The sequence below is a fragment of the Vigna unguiculata genome, chromosome 10 (genome assembly GCF_037176805.1).
Source record: "Vigna unguiculata cultivar grain cowpea cultivar isolate G323 ecotype 2 chromosome 10, ASM3717680v1, whole genome shotgun sequence".
Taxonomy (NCBI): Eukaryota; Viridiplantae; Streptophyta; class Magnoliopsida; order Fabales; family Fabaceae; genus Vigna; species Vigna unguiculata.
Window position 1 is genome coordinate 37456129 of NC_140801.1, and position 17827 is coordinate 37473955.

The window sequence follows — 17827 nt, forward strand, 5'->3', positions numbered from 1 at the left end:
TATAATGTATGACCCTCACTCTCAAACCCGGTCCCTTCGCTAACAACATCTACCTACACCCACCTGCATCCATGCACCAACTTAAGTTTCGCGCTACGAACTACATCCGCATGTAAGAGATGCAAACCCGCCACACGAAGTTCTGCAATGATTACACACCCTCCGCTGCCAACCCCCAAACCACCCTCACGACCTGACTCCAGACACAAAGAACCCAGACAACCGTGTTTCACCATATACGCACCACTAAATGTCCCAGATCCCGCCTCCTTGATGAAGCTCTTCAAGCTGACCTCATCCCACCACCTCGTAAAACATCCAACCCTCATAACGCAGACATGTCCAAATATTGCCGCTACCACCATAACAATGGACATACCACAAACGAATGCAAAGCACTCCAAGACAAGATAGAAGAATTGGTTCGTGCTGGCCATTTTTGCCGCTTCATCCACAGAGACGACCACCCACATCCTTCACGATCCGATCACTGATACCCACACCGCGATTCTCGCCGCGACAAATGCCCCATCCAACCAACCAGCCATGACCCCCAACCTGCTCGCATTAATGTTGCCCCAATTGATCCTCCGCTACCCGACACGATTAACACCATCTCTAGCAGCTTTGCTAGTTGCGGGTCCACCTCCTTAGCTAGAAAGAAACATCTCCGCGAACTCCAGTCCATTAACTACATAACTCACTCCCACCACAGACGCCGCATACCTCCCATTACCTTTACAGACGATGATTTCCATGGCGTCGATCACCAGCAAGACGACCCCATGGTCATCATGGTCGAACTCGAAAATTACGCGGTCAAGAATGTTCTTATCGATTAAGGCAGTTCAGTTGACATCCTATATTAGACGACATACCAGAAACTACAGCTTCCCACCACTACCATGGTCCCGTATGATGAACCTATATACGACTTCTCCAGGGAGAAGGTCTCCACTCGTGGGTACATCGATCTCCACACCATTTTTTGCAATGGCACTCAAAGCAAAATAATCTCCATCTATTTCCTTGTCGTAGACGTGCCTACATCATACAATGTCCTCCTCAGCCGACCATCCCTCAACACTCTAGGTGTTGTCGTATCTATGTCACACTTGGCCATGAAATTCTCCTCTCTATCTGGTGACATTCTTACCATCTACGATGACCAACGGCTCACGCGCGAATGCTACATGGCCAGCCTACGTCCATAACTACCCATCCTCCAAACCAACAACATTGAACGCCTTCCCAGCTCTAACATAGCCTTATCTAGGGATGACTTGGACCATAGAGTAGGACACGATGCATGCCTCGAACAAGTCGATCAAATTGTACCCTTGGAACTCCCTAATGGAAGCACCCTCAAATTGGGCACCGACCTCCAACAAGAACAGCGTGACATACTAACGCCCACCCTCATCAGCAATACCGACGTCTTTGCCTGGTTAGCCGTTGACTTACCATGCGTCGACCTTCAAGTCGCAGTCCACAAGCTCTCCATTTATAAAGAAGCCATATATGTCTCTCAAAAAAAATGGAAGCTTGGCGAAGAACTTCGATTAGCAATGAAAGTCGAAGCCGACAAGTTACTAAACGCAGGTTTCATCAAGGAAGCCTAATACACCATTTGGCTTTCTAATATAGTTATGGTCAAAAAAGCAAATTGCAAATGGCGAATGTGCGTCGATTATACAGATCTCAATAAGGCCTGCCCCAGAGACGCTTACCCCTTACCCAATATTGACCGACTAGTTGACGGTGCAGCCGACAACAAGGTCCTCAATTTTCTAAATGCATACTCCGGATACAACCAGATCCTGATGGCTGCAACCAACATGAACAAGACCGCCTTCATCACAAAGGACGCCAATTGTTTTTTCATGGTCATGCCTTTCGGCCTCAAAAATGCAAGAGCAACTTATCAACAAGTCATAACCAGCACGCTCAAGACTTTTCCACAGTATTCTATGCATTACGATAGTACAACCTACGCCTCAACCTTGAAAAATGTGTTTTCGGCGTCCATCGTGGCGAATTCCTTGGCTCCAAGCTAATACAACGTGGCATAGAAGCAAACCCCAAAAAATGTAATGCCATCATTGAGATGAGAAGCCTCAACAATGTCAAGGAAGTACAACGCCTCAATGGTCGTCTGACCGCCATATCCCACTTCCTACCCAAATTAGCCAAACAAACCCAGCCCATCATTCAATTACTCAAGAAATCCGCAAGGTTCTCTTGGAATGACGAATGTGAGCAAGCTTTCCAAAACCTCAAAGTCTCCTTAACATCACCACCCATCCTCCATAAGCCGAATATCCACCAACCCCTTCTCATCTACATTACCGCAACAGATCACACTATAAGTGTCGCGCTAGTTCAAGACGTCACTGGCACTCAACATCTCGTATACTTCGTCAGTCGAACCTTGCAAGATCCAAAAACCAGGTATCAGATGGTGGAAAAGCTAGCCCTATCCCTAGTACATGCAGCACGCCGCCTACGCCCATACATTCAAAACCACAATATCATCGTCAAAACTGATTATCCAATTCAGAAGATACTCCAAAAACTGGACCTTGTCGGTCGCATGTCGTCGGCCGTGGAACTATCCGAGTTTAACGTACGTTACGAACCCCACGGCCCCATCAAAGCTCAATGCCTTCTCGACTTCGTCAATGACCTGCAACACACCCCTAAAGAAGACCAATGGACACTTTACGTAGATGGTTCTTCGAATCCGAAAGGGGCAGGGGCCGGTATCGTCCTTGAAGGCCCCAACGACATCCTCATTGAAAAATCCCTCCACTTCGCCTTTAAGACCTCCAACAATCAAGCTGAGTATGAAGCCATCCTAGCCGACTTATCCCTCACACGCGAAGTTGGCGTCAAAACACTTACATGCAAAACTGATTCCAAACTCATTGTGGGCCATCTAAACGATGAATTTCAAATCAAAGACCCTACCCTTCTGCAATACTATCACCTAGTTCGCAACGTCATCCAATCCGTTTTTGAACGTGTGTGCGTCCAATACATCCCCATAAGTGAAAATGTCAGAGCCAACATACTATCTAAACTAACATTTGCCTAAACCTAACTCAGAACCAGGCCGACAACTGGACAATTCCCTACATCCAGTATCTCCAAACCGGTAGCCCTCCACCTGACGCTGACAAGAGCTAGCTGGCTAAAGTCGTAAGGTATACGATGATAGGGGATGACTTATACAAGCAGAGATATGGTCAGCCACTCCTCAAATGTGTCACAACCGAACAAGCCCAGTGCATAACAAAATAATTGCACTAAGACATATATGGATATCACTCCGGCGCGCGAACCATGACCACCAGAATACTCCAAGTCGGTTACTTTTAGCCAACTATGGAGGTAGACTGCCACACCTTTGTCAAAAAGTGCATACCATGCCAGAAGCATGGCAACCTCATCCATCAGAAGCAACAACAACTCCACTCCATACTTTCCCCATGGCCCTTTGCAAAATGGGGAATGGACATTCTCGGCCCCTTTACCCTGGTAAAAGGCCAAGTGAAATTTTTAATAGTAATCATCGATTACTTCACCAAATGGATAGAAGCCAAACCATTAGCCACCATCACAGCTCAACAAGTCCAACAATTCGTTTGGAAAGATATCATATGCCGTTATGGCGTCCCACATACGATCATAACCGACAATGGCCGACAGTTCATAAACAAAGAACTCGCTAAGTTCTACACCGGCCTCAGCATCAAACATGTAACCAGCTTAGTGGAACATCCGTAGACCAATAGCCAAGTCGAGGCAGCCAACAAATTTATACTAGTAGAATTGCGCAAAAGATTGGATAGGGCCAAGGGCCGATTGCTAGAAGATTTAGTAAAAGTGTTGTGGGCCTACAAGTGTACCCCCCAGTCAACAACGAATGAATCCCCTTTTAGCCTAGTATACGGCGCAGAAGCCATGATTCCAGTAGAAATTGGCGAACCATCTCTGCACCGAGAACTATACGACCCGGATCAAAACCACCAAAATATGTGCACCCACCTCGACCTCCTACCTGAGTTAAAAGACAAAGCGCAAATCTGCAACTTAGTAGCTAAGCAAAGAGCGGCCAGGAAATACAACGCGAACTTATGCCCCCGATTATTCGCAAAGGGAGACCAAGTCTGGAGAATGGCCAGCAGCGCAAGAAAGAAGGATGGCAAATTCTCTGCCAATTGGGACAACCCGTACCGAATACGTGATGATGCAGGAGGCGACGCTTACAAGCTTGAACAGTTATCAGGCGAAGAAATCCTGAATACATGGAATGTATCTCATCTCAAATTTTACTTCAGTTAGACTACTTACTGTACCGAATACTTGTAACCTTGGGTGTACTCTTTTTCCTCACCTGGCATTTTTCCCTAAGGAGGGTTTTGGCCAAGGAGTTTTTAATGAGGCACCCCAAAATTCATGAATAAAACAAAGGGTTCTTGATCACACGCTCAACTCTTTAACCATGTTTTAATCGCTTAAGTTCTCCACCCTTACCATAAGTAAGCGGTCTAGGTCGAACACCCTTTATATGTTAAAAATGGCTTAAGTTCCCTACCCTTACCACAAGTAAGCGGCCTGGGTCGAACACCCTTTATATGTTAAAAATCGCTTAAGTTCCCCACCCTTACCACAAGTAAGCGGCCTAGGTCGAACACCCTTTATATCTTAAAAATCGCTTAAGTTCCCCAGCCTTACCACAAGTAAGTGGCCTAGGTCGAACACCCTTTATATGTTAAAAATCACTTAAGTTTCCCACCCTTACCACAAGTAAGCGACCTGGGTCGAACACCCTTTATATGTTAAAAATCGCTTAAGTTCTCCACCCTTATCACAAGTAAGCGGCCTGGGTTGAACACCCTTTATATGTTAAAAATCGCTTAACTTTCCCACCCTTACCATAAGTAAACAGCCTGGGTTGAACACCCTTTATATGTTAAAAATCGTATAAGTTTCCCATACTTACCACAAGTAAGCGGCCTGGATCGAACACCCTTTATATGTTAAAAATTGCTTAAGTTTAAATTATAACTTCCACACACAAAATGACCCAAATACATCTACAAATGCCCAATACTACTTATTCGAATAAAAAGGCATACTCAAACGACAAACTGAATACGTAAAACATTCATACCAACAACATTCAACAATCACGCTCCTATGCAATATACTATCGTCATCAACCAACACAACAAATATCCGAAAACATGCATCATATTTAAAAGAAATAAAAAATAGTGTATGGGTTATTTCAGACTTAGAATTCATAACAAATAGTAAAAATAAAGCCTATATTCCAAGTTGCCTTTTCCTCATCACCTTCTGCAACCACCGCCTCTTCAGCATTAACGTCTTCATCGACCGCCACCCTCTCCTCCTCCTCAGGACTAGTCTCGACCTCGCTGATGAGTTGGTCGTCAACCACGTCCTTGTTCATATCAAATCTGGCATCCGACTTATCTACATCTTTGAAAAAGAAGGTCGCCTGCCTCATGCCCTTTTAAAACCCATTGATATGTTCCTGAATTATACAACCTTTCAGGTCCTCCAGCTCCACTTCTAGGCCATCATGCTTCTCTTTTAATTCGTCATAATCAGCCTCCAAATCCGCAATCCTGCCCTTCAACTTCTCCTCCGAGTCCAAGCATCGTACTTTCCAAGTCCCCAGCCTCTTTTTCTCCTCCAGCCATTCCTTTCTTTCCTTCTCCCAAGCCGCTTTCTCCTCGGCATGCTTAGCCGCTTGACTTTACAGTTCATCTACCTTTGACTGACTCCCATCCTTCAACTCCCTTTGCAGCATGCTACCAACCCTATGACCCATAATTAATGCCTTACTACTAAATTCTAACATAGCCTTCACCATGGCATTCAGCTCCATGTTATCAATGGAGTTAACTAGTGTTTCCGATTAATTAATCTCTATATCCTTTCGTACAGTCGTCGCCGACAATTCTATCAGTCCAGCTTCTGACTTCATAGCCCCACTTGACGATCCCGGCCCCAACAAGGCGACCCTCCTTTCTTCACATCCTTTCCTTCACCATACCTAGCGGGCAGCTCCGCTTTCCTTTTCGTTCCCCTGTGAACGTGCACTTCCACCAAGGATTCTTGCAAATTGGGAACCTCAGTGCTCTTGACAGTCGTTGCCCTCGTCGCCTTCTCCTTCCTCAGTGTCTGAAAAAGCGTCAAGTTCTTCTTCCCAAGTTGTGCTATATGCCTTGCATTGTACACACCAAATGCTGGTTAGTTAACTCACACACATTATAGCACTTAAAATTACAAAAGGATACCTTCAATATCAACAATCGGATGAACCAAATTATAAACCCTAACTAAGCCCTTAGTTGGCAGCCTATCATTAAACTTTATCAACATCTCCACCACCTCCTTATCCGTCATCGACAACTTCTCAATCTTCATGTCCTTATACCGTCAAGGGTTATCGGTCCAACTAAAAGGGAACTTAGTACTCCTGTCATCGTTATAGAAATGCGATCTCCCAGCCTCTTTCACTACTGCTTTGAAGAATCCATCCTTGAAATGTTTGAATGACTGGTGAGTGCGTCCAGTCTGCTTATACTCGACCGACTCACCAAAGATAACCACATTGCGGCTGTCGTGGCCTTGTGTCATAGAAATACAAAAAAGCCTACGGAGAAGGTTGCATGTATAACGAGCGATAGAGAACATGAAAGGCTTGCAAGTACGCCCAGCTATTCAGATGTAGCTGGGTAGGAGCAACATTTAGTAAACGAAGTACCCCCATGGTAAAGTCATCGAACGGTAGCCTCACGTGCAATTGTGAAAAATGACACATATACATGTAGAAAAACTTATCAATCGCTCCCTTCTGGTTGTGGCAGACACGTCCAATAGCACTCACCCGCTCCAAAGACACTATATCACGGTTTACACCCCTCTCTACGACAAGAGTATAGTTAAGCCATGAATTAAGCAACCTTGACCATCTGAATAATGAAGATTGATTTCGAACATCTGCAGCGACCCACTCATAATCGGTCTTAGCTGGTCAGCTACTCTTTGTTATCTCCTCTAGAGGGTCTTCCCTCACCTCAATTATTGTCTCCATCAAAATCCTTCCCGTTCCAATCACAAGACCGTCACTCCCCTCATCAGACTGTCTACCTACACCTTCCCTAGACCGCCCACTCCCACTACTCGATGTAGATAATGGCATACTACCGCTAGTATTAGACATACCTTTTTTAGTAAGTAAGATGTCGGCAGGAACACAAAACTAATCGGACAGCTCTAACGCACACAAGTCACTGATCATCGATTTCTTACAAATGAGCCAACATGAACAAACTTTCAATAGCACCCTCATTTATAAACATCGATCCGAAGCGCTACAATTACTTCCCGCCAAAAGTTATAAGACACACGAAGCGTCACAACGCACACGAAAAGTCACAATACTTCAAACGACAACGCAAAACCCTTCTGATTAGACCCTTGACATCTGCACCTTTTCACCTATCACCACCTATTGAGTCTTTAGCCTTAACATTGTTCATCACACTTAAAGGTTGGGAGACTGGTGTAACGCACCTAAGCGACCTAACAAAAAAGCTCACACTTCTCATCCTTTGTCGCTATAGGTATACCGACACAGGTTGGGAGACTGGTGTACTGCACCTAGGTGGCCTAACATGACTATAACAGTAAAATTCGCCTACATAACCCCTAGGATGCAAATAGTTACTAGATAAATCAAGCGGACAAGAGTAAGCGGCCTAAGCTGTCTACTGCAGAAGATGAAACGAGAACCTGGCGACCCTTATAGACTTAAAGCATTACTAGCAAAGCCTTTAAGGCCCACAATAATTGAGCTAAGACCCATGACGTGGCCAGACATAATTAATAAACTATAAATACGCGTGGAGCCCAGCATTTAAAGGTACACATTCATTAATCCCTTAATCACGAGATTTCACTTTTTTAGAATCCCTTGCTAACTTGAGTGTCGAAGTCTTCTCCGCAGGTAACCCCTCTTGGGTCTAGGTCGGTCCAAGCCGAGATACCAGCAGATAACATATGCAAGTCGGGAGGAAGCCTACTAGAGATTGCAGATTAAGGTAAGGTGATCTTTTGTGTCTGACATCTCTTATTTGTTCTCCGCAGTAACAAGATATATTGATATTATCAACCAACTATATTTTTCAAATAGTCTATATATCTCCAAAAAAATTTAATTATTCATAATCTCTATAAAGACAAATAATATTTATCTTTATCTTTATTTTAAAAGATATTTGAGAGATTTTAGCAACAAAAAAATTCAATCCAAGTCCTATATAAAGAGACCAAGGAGAAGCATAAAAAGAAGCTCAGAACTTTAGAGTTTAGGAACCCTTAGAGGGGACTTGTAAGACCCGGAAAAAATTAAATAATTAATTAAGTAATTATTGGGTAAATGTGGGTAAGGAGAACCTTTAAGGTAATAAATGCGGAGTGTATGATGTGGAAAAGTGCTTGCTTAAGTGGTTGAGAGTACTTGGTGGGTGTGAGAGGACTTGGGTTCGAGTCCTAAGTATGTTATTTTTGTGTGATATTAAATTAGTATTATTTTTGTGTATATTAAACATGTTGTGGATTTTCATGATAATTGAATTATATTGATTAGTATGAAACATGAATTGGTTGAATTGGTTAGGCATGGGTTTGGTATGTACATGAGTGTGCGTTTAAATCTTGGAAGACCCAAATGAAACTTTATTTTTGCCATTTTTTTTAGTTTGATTTGAAGTTGAAGGGTTAAGGGAAACCCTAGCAGAAACAGCAGTCAAGGGTAGTTGGAAAAATAAGGCAATTAGTGAGCTTGAATGGTCATTACCTTAACCCTTAATGCAGTTTTCGTTTTAGGGTCTTAAACCAACATTAAAACACCAATAAAAGTCTAATTGTGGGACAAGAGGAAGGTTTCTGCAGAGAGTATTATGAGGTAGACAGAGGAGTGTGAAATTCAGTGAGATATTGAGAGTGAGAGAGGAATCGTGAGGGGGCTGAATTGATAGAAGCCAAGGGAGGCCATTTTGAGTCAAAGGAAAGAAGCACAAGATTACTCGGGAAAGCTTTAATCCAGGTTATGGGAGCTCTTACTTGTATGTTTGATGGTAATTGTGTGTTTTCGTGCCGTATCGATTGATGTAATGTATAATCTGGGTTTGGGATGGATTCTAGCGAATATCTGGAAATTTCCAGAAACCGCTTGGCGGCATTGAAGGCCCGCCAGGCGGCTCATGCTCCCAACGTTTTTTTTAAGTCCTGCTATGCACTGCCTGGCGGCTAAAGGTAGTCCGCTAGGCGACACAAACTGGTTTGCTAGTTTCTTCTGATTTTTGGTATTCTCGTGGTGGGCGAGGCTTGGGAGGAAATTCTGGTGATTCGAATGTGGCTGGTATGATGAATTATTAACTGTAAAAAAATTTATAATTGGTGGATTAATACGTTAATTTTAATTGAATTGGAAATTTAGGGTTCATGAGGAATTAGAATGGGAAAACATGGATGATCGCCGTGGTGAGTTGTGTTGATTGAAAATAGAGGTTAACGTAATTAGGATGTGAAATTTGGTTATTGTGTGAAAGTGAAGTCATGTTAGACTCAATGAAAAATGAATTTGGATTAGTTGTGAACGCTGTGAATGCTGGAAAATGTGGCAGTGTGCGAAACTGGTATGAACCGCCTGGCGGCTCTTGGGTGCCCGCCAGGCGACGCATCAGAGGGGAGAATGTTTTGGTGATGTTGCTAGAAAATGCGTTATGGAGAGTCACAAAGGGGGAAATTTTTGGAGGATTAGGGGTAATAGTCAATAAATTTCTTTTCAAGAATTGAGTGAATATACCAACATGTGGGGACTAAGGATTAAATTGTGGTATGACTTAAGTGTAAATGAAATTGGAGAAGATTAATGTAAGATATACCTTGTATTGTGATAAGTGGTGAGCATACTAATTATACCAGAGGGCTTGTTCTTATATTGAATTATGCGATGTATATTGAAATGAGATAATTGAGACTTGGGTTTAGCTAATTGTACATATTACATTCTGGTCTGATTTTATGTCATGTAATACTTTAAATGAATGAGTGATGGAAATATTACGCAAATGGGGGTCTATTAAGACATGTAAAAAATGTCAAAAACCAGTAGCATTGCGCTACTGGTACAGCGCCTGGTGGGGCGGGGTGAACCGCCTGGCGGTAGAGTGAAAAACAGTGGTAGTGGCCACTATTAGTGCTAGGCGCCTGGCGGCAGGGTGGTGTCCGCCAGGCGATGACGGTGTCTAGGCGGTACCAGGCGGTTTGCGTGACTGTACAATTGTTTTTTTTTGCTTTGATTGGTGCACTTGAAGGACTAAGTTCACTTCTTTTGTGCTTGGGCTTGATGGACTAAGTCCAATAGAGGTCTGGGACGTGCTTGAGTGGTTGAACGCATGATGGGCATGGAATAGTGGTGTTCCCGTCGGCTACTATTGGGCGAGGAGTCCTTAGTATGGTGATTGAATGCGTTGGACGCACAATGGGCAAGGAACTGTGATGTTCCCGTCGGCTACTATTGGGCGAGGAGTCCATAGTATGGTGATTGCATGCGTGCCATGGTCCAAGTTGAGTAATCTTGGATGTGTTACTACAGACGAGGAGTCTGTAGGGTTGAACTATGAGCAGGATTGGCTCGTAGGGTTGGACCACGAAAGGGATAGTTTCGTGGAGGCACAGTGAAAATCCCAGGACCTAGTTTCATGCATGTGACTCAGGAAGGAATCTGAGATCAGGGGTGGATAATTTGTAATTAACATATATCAGTAAATTTTTATTAGGATGGGTATCATATTTAATTTGTTTAATATGTATAGCTCACCCTATCTGTGTGTGTATGATGATGATCGGATGATTTATTATTCGGGAGCAGATGTTTTGACAGGTGAGCCAGGAGACGCTTGAGACTGGAGAGCGGAATCATGTTGTGGGCTTTTGAAGATTTAAATTTTTGATGTATTTATGTTTTGGAACATTAGCCACTTTTGGCTTTTATAAGTTGTAATGTTTTTGAATTGCGAACAGTTACAATGTTTTGAATTTGCGACTTTAATTTTCCCGCGTTTTGGGAACATGCATATATAAATGAGGAATGATTTATATTATCGTATTTAGTCTCATTTATTTAATTGTTTATGATATTTTCAAAGTAATATTCCTTAGGGATGTTACAGGACTAATTTCGTTTCCTCTTTCTCCCACTTTCTTCTTTGATTTTTATTTTATTTTACCTTCCATGGAGTGTTAAACTTCTTGGGTTGGTTTCATTATAATTTCATATGGATTCTGAAGTTAGAATGAAATAGTTTATTTGTTCTTTTTATTATTGTTGTGGTTTTCATTCATCTATGTCTTTTGTTTTTGAATCACGTAAAAAGTAATGATTTTGACATGCTAGCTAATTAGCGAGGTGTTTAAATCTATATGCATGCTAACCACATGAGCTGAAGGATTTTTAAATCTAATTGAGACTTTACTTTGATTTTATTTAGAAACTTTCATGTGATTAAATGATTTTTTACCAATTATTGAGACTTTACTTTGGTTAAGGGTATTTACTCTAACTAAAATTGATCGAGGCTTTACTTTGATTAATTAAGTTTTTTTATTTGGTAAGGAGATAAAAGAATAGACATGATTAGGCATAGTAAAATTTGATTGAGACTACATTTTGGTTGAATTTACTGTGGATAATCTAAAAGTTCTCACTTTAAATGAGACTATACTTTGGTTGAATATAAAAGTGAGAACACCAACAAGAAAATCAATTATGAAAGATATCAATTAAGATAAAATTTATATTTTCACACTAAAATTCACTCAAGTGTTTCAGCTTGTGTTTTTACTCAAAATACTCATGTAAGTAAAAACTCATGACATTTAACAAGACTCTAGTATTCACAAACTTTCAGAAAACATGCAATCAAAGATCATGAGGACTTTCCACAAGTTGTAATGAGGCCAAGGTAAAGGTAGGAAAGCTTAAAAGGATTCTTGGGTTTTTGAAATAAATATAGAAAGAATAAAGGAACATGATTTCAAAAACAACCATTTTTCTTTTTCTGCTCTTTTTGAGAAAACAATTATTTTTCTACATTTTTTTTGCAAAACTCTTTCATTTTTTCTTCTTCCTTTTTGCCATTTTTATTAATTTATGGGTGAGGTACTCACCCACACACTTTATTCCTCAACCAATTCTAGCATAATCCACTAGCTCCTTCTTTCTTTGTAATGTAAGGAAAAACATAGTCTTTTTCTTTTTGAGGATTTGCAACGAGCTTAAAATAAGAAAAAGTGGTTTAAAGCTCAAAGGGGCTACCAATGGATTAATATTAGATGGGTTTATTTGGCCAAGTAGCTAAAAACAAGAAATGTCTCAGTCATATCAAATCATGCATATTCATCTATGTTACAAAACAAAAGAATCAAGCTAAATATTTGAGTATAAACAACACATGATGAGCAAGTCACTCAAGAAAAATAGGAATGTCACATGGTGGTCCATCCTTTACATTAAGGATTAAGACTCACAAGGTCAAAAATCTTTCACAAAATATTCAATCAAGAAATTCTTGAATCAACTCAATTAGTAAATCCCAGAAACAATCCACTCATATCAATACGACTTCTATTTTTCTAGAATTATGATCATCCCAGTTTTTGAATCAAATCCCAAAATCTAATGTGAATATGTTTTACTGAAAGCAGGGAAATATTTTTGGTGGATTTCTTATGAGACATATTGTTTAAAAGTTTCATCCCTGATATTGTATGTTTGAGCAAGATGTTGATTATACTTTTTGTAAACAAAATCATGCAATCTTTTGTGGTCTAGTCTATTCCTTTTCTTTGAATGAATTTGCAATGTGAATAAGTAATATGTGAATTAATTTCTTTCTACAACTTACAACTAAGATAGTAATGAAATGAGTCATGTCTTATTACTTGCTCAAAAACACTCCAATTACGCTCAATCCTGATGAACTACATGTCAAGCTTAAAATCTTGATTGCTAGCTTTTGTAAGTTGGAAGCTGCATGCCCATAATTCTTCCACCAACAAGCAAAGAAAGTAGCCTAGAATGTAACCATTATATCTTATCACGATTTGAAAAGTTTTTAAGTGTCTCACCTGGGGTCGTGGTTTTCCTTGATTCTCTGGCAAAATCATCACCAAATAGTCCATTTGCACTCTTATAAAGAGACAACTTAGTTAAAAAAATTTGCTACACATCTTTACTTGGCATCAACCGTCTGATGCAATCATATAATCCATTTGTAACTTCCAAATCATATTCCATGTCTGGGTTGGAATAAAAGAACTATAGGTTCAAAGAGTGACCAACAACATGCAAGGGGAGATGAAGTTGACATGTCCATCTGTTATCAATGATTGTAAATACATCATTGTATTTACTTTCATTGTTTTTGAATGACTTCATTATTGTTTCCTTGGCTTTATCCAATGCTTCATATATATAACCTATAGCTACTTTTCTTTCCCCATCCACTAGACGAAGCACATGAACAAGAGGAGCCATGACTTTATGAGTAAATACTACTTGATTCCTTCCCCTTGGCTTCCTTAGATAGCTTGTTATTGCTCCATTCATCAGAGGTGAACATTTTTCTCAAATTTCCCTTCTCTTGATGCAACCTTTGTAATGATAAGTAAGAGGTAGCAAACCTTGTAACTACATGTCTTACTAATTCCCTCTTATTTGTAAATTGTCTCAACAAACTCAAGGTACTATAATGGCTATAGATAAAGCCAACAAGACTAACTCCTCTTTGAATTGTCTTCTTTATCGAAGGAAGTTTCCAATGTCTTCAAGCATCAAATCTATACAATGGGCAACATAAGGAGTCCAATAGAGATGGGGTCTTTTCTCTTTTAAAAACTTACCAACTAACACATAATTGCTCCCATTATTTGTTATAATTTGAACAACATTTTCTTCCCCAATCTCCTCCACAAGATAATCAAGCATCTCTAATAGTTTCTCCTGTCTTCACAAAGTTTGAACCATCAATGGACTTGACAAACATTGTCCCTATAGGGGAACTCACAAAAAATTTAATCAATCATCGTTGCTTTCAATCAGTCCATGCATCTGACATAATAGAACAACCATGTTTGCTCCATTGTAATTTATGATCCTACAACAACTTTTCAATCTACTCAACTTCCTTGTTGAGAAGTGGGGCTCTAATTTCATGATAACTAGGAGCGGGTAAATTAGATTCATAAGCACCTATGGCATCAATCATATCTTGAAAACTTTTCAACTTCACAAGGTTAAATGATAAGCTTGCTTGGTACAAAAATCGAGCAATATATTGATGAATCGAGGCCTTAAATTTGTCACATGTCTCTTTGATGTTAGTTTGCCTTAGTTTTTCCATTTTTTTTTTCTTCTCTTCTCTATTGCAATAGTTGGATTTCTACAAAACATATCCATTGGTCCTTTTCTTCCACCGCTATTTCTCCCTTTATCATTATGGCCATGGAAATTTCAACCTCATCTTCATTTTCATGGTTATCATTTGTTGCACTATATCCAAGATTGACGGAGGAGTTGTTTGCTTTTTCTTTGTATTATTTCCAAAGTTCTTCTCTCACATTTTTTGGTGTCTTGGTGCAAGCAACAACATTGCCCTTCTTTCCCATTAGATGTTCTTTTGCTCTAGTAACTCCTCATTTCATAATTTTTCCACAATAATTGTAAACAATTGTATTTAAATTTGATTAATCCATCGGATGACAATATTTTCAACCCGGGTCACTTCTATGGGATGTTCTTGAGGTATCCTTATCATGGGCCATTATTGTTGCTGGAAAATAGGAATATATTTTGCAAAATAATTATAGTGAAAGTAGAGGAGTTAAAAAAAATTTAAAAAAAGTCAAAAAAATAGAATTGGTAGTGGTTGACGGCGGTGATGCAATGGTGGCCAACGAAAGTGGTGGTTGGCAGTTGCTACAGTGGTTGACAGTGACAATTGATGTTGCAATGGAAAAAGAATGCAACATCGAAAGAAAAGATTGGCTGGATTGTTTTAGATTAAAAGATTAAAGAAAATTGACTGTGGGGGATTGTAGAGAATTTACTACTAGTTGTTGAAGATAGTTAAGGTAAAAAAATAAGAATGGAGAGGACTTTAAGGTAGGTTAGAAAATAATATTTGAGTGGGTCAAGCCCAATTGTTTAAAGAATGACTATTTTAAAGAGTCAAACTTCTTTTTGATGTTGCAGTGGGAAAGAATGCAACATCGAAAGAAAAGATTGGCTGGATCAGTTTAGATTAAAAGATTAAAGAAAATTGACTGTGGGGGACTGCAAAGAATTTACTACTAGTGGTTGAAGAAAGTTAAGGTAAAAAATAAGAATGGAGAGGAATTTAAGGTAGGTTAGATTAAATAATATTTGAGTGGGTCAGGCCCAATTGTTTAAAGAAAGACTATTTTAAAGAGTCAAACTTCTTTTTCCCACCCACGAGTTTAGGGTTTTCATTCTTCCTCACAATCACGCCTTCGCTACTGCTATAAGTTTTGTTTCTCCTTTTCTCTTCCGCTCAGCCTTTTTTTTCAGTCTGATTTTTTCGCCATAACTACCCCACCACCGTGACCCGCAATGCCAAAAGTGGCCGCCAGGGAAAATCTGATTTGCCTCCGCCTTGTTGTGGCAACAGGCTTGGAAATCGAGATCGGTTTCCGCCATGGCGCCACCATAGCTGATATTCAATAACACTGCAATGAATGCAACTCTAACTATCCTGAAGAGAGAGAAAAAAACAGATAAAATGTTTAACATCACATTCATACTTGTATCATTTACTTGAAATAGTAAAATGAATAAATTTCGTTTTCAAAACTAGTTGCCAAGTAAGTTTTTAAGGCTATGGATCATTTTCATGTCTAGACTGCATAAGATAGGTATTAAGTATTGTAGTAATAGACCCATCAGATGATGGATTAAAGATGATATATTGTGTATTAAACGAGTCAAGTTTAACAGAAGTTCACTGCAAGAAATGTAACCTTTTGTGACAAATAAATAGTGCTGAGGATAAATTTTATCACTATTAATATACTAGTTGTGACAAACTTTTTATTTGTTACAAATATTATTTATACGAATGACAAAATGAAAAAAAATTCACATTAAGTTTATTATAAAATTAAAATACATTTTACTAATTTGTAAATTAATAATTATTATTTATTAAAATGCTAAAATCTTTGTCTGAATAATTTATATAATAAATTTATTTTATATTTAATAAGAAATTATATATATGTATAAGAAATTAGATGTGAAATATTTTTTTAGTTATTATTTTATTTAGTAAAAATGCAACTAATAGTGATAAATAAAATATTGTCACTACTTACATACTACTTACATATTAATTGTGACTAATTTTATATTTATCACGAATACTTTTCACTGATAAAATAAAAAAATGTCACAATAACTATATTTAAAAAAAATAAAAACACATATGTTAAAAAAATATTACATTATAAAATTAGTTTTCTCGTAATAAGAATACGATTAATATAAAAATTATTAAGTATGTATAAATTAATAATTATTTTTTATTATTGACAAATTAATAATACTTTACAAATTTGATATTAGTGGAAAAAAGTATTAAATTTATGTTATTTTAGTCAATATTATTTTTATTTTTTTAATAATATAGTTAATAGTGATAAATTTTATATTTGTCACGAATTTTATTAAAATTGATCAAATATACATATCACAAATTTATTACTACAATGTTATATAATAACAAGTTTTTATTTGATAAAAATATAATTAACAAAAATAATCATTTAATGGCAATTATTATTATTAATTGTTAAAAACCCTTTATTTAAGATTTAAACTCATAACCTTATAGTGATAAACCAATTTAGACCACTCTACAACTCCACAATTACTGTATTCATTTTGATATTTTTTTCTTATTTAAATATAGTGTTGTACTTTTTATTAATATTAGTAAATAATACATTCACTACAAATTTAGATTTAGTATGCAAAATATAAAGTGGTGCCTACATTATTTTATCTATCTCCCTATCTCTTTATGTCTCTCTATATATAAATAAATATATAAAGTAAATAATATTTTCATAGATAAAAATAAATAGATAAATAGAATAAACATAACTAATAACAAAGTTTATGTTACAAAATTATATAAAACAATAATCAATTATCATCACTATCATCTTTAACAATAATATCATTTTCTTCATCCTCTGTTAAATCAATATTTTCATCATTGCTTTCTTCATTGTCATTGTCAATAACTTTCATAGGCATCATTGGATTTCCATTAGTTGTGGATTGGGAGATCTTTTCTATCTAAAGAAAACTCGTGTTCTTTATCAAACTCATTGGATATAACTGAGATTGAGCCAATCTCTTCATTTTCTTGGCATGCTTCATTTATAGCTTCTTCTGGCATATCATACCAATCTCGAGGCTTTGTTTTCACTACTACAAGCCAATTCGGGTCTTTGGTATCTTTAACATAATACACTTGTTGAACTTGGCTAGCTAAGACATATGGCTCATTCATCTTCAACTTGCGCTTACTATTAATAAGAATAAATCCATACTTATCTTCTTTGTATCCTCTCCCTTTAGAATACACATCCCACCAATCACATTTAAATAAAATGACATTATTTCCACCAG

At 38.3% G+C, this 17827-nt stretch overlaps 1 pseudogene; it reads right to left on the reverse strand.

The window, feature by feature from the left end:
- Positions 1-13333: 13333 nt before the first annotated feature.
- Positions 13334-14378, reverse strand: LOC146882502 (uncharacterized; annotated as a pseudogene).
- Positions 14379-17827: the final 3449 nt, after the last annotated feature.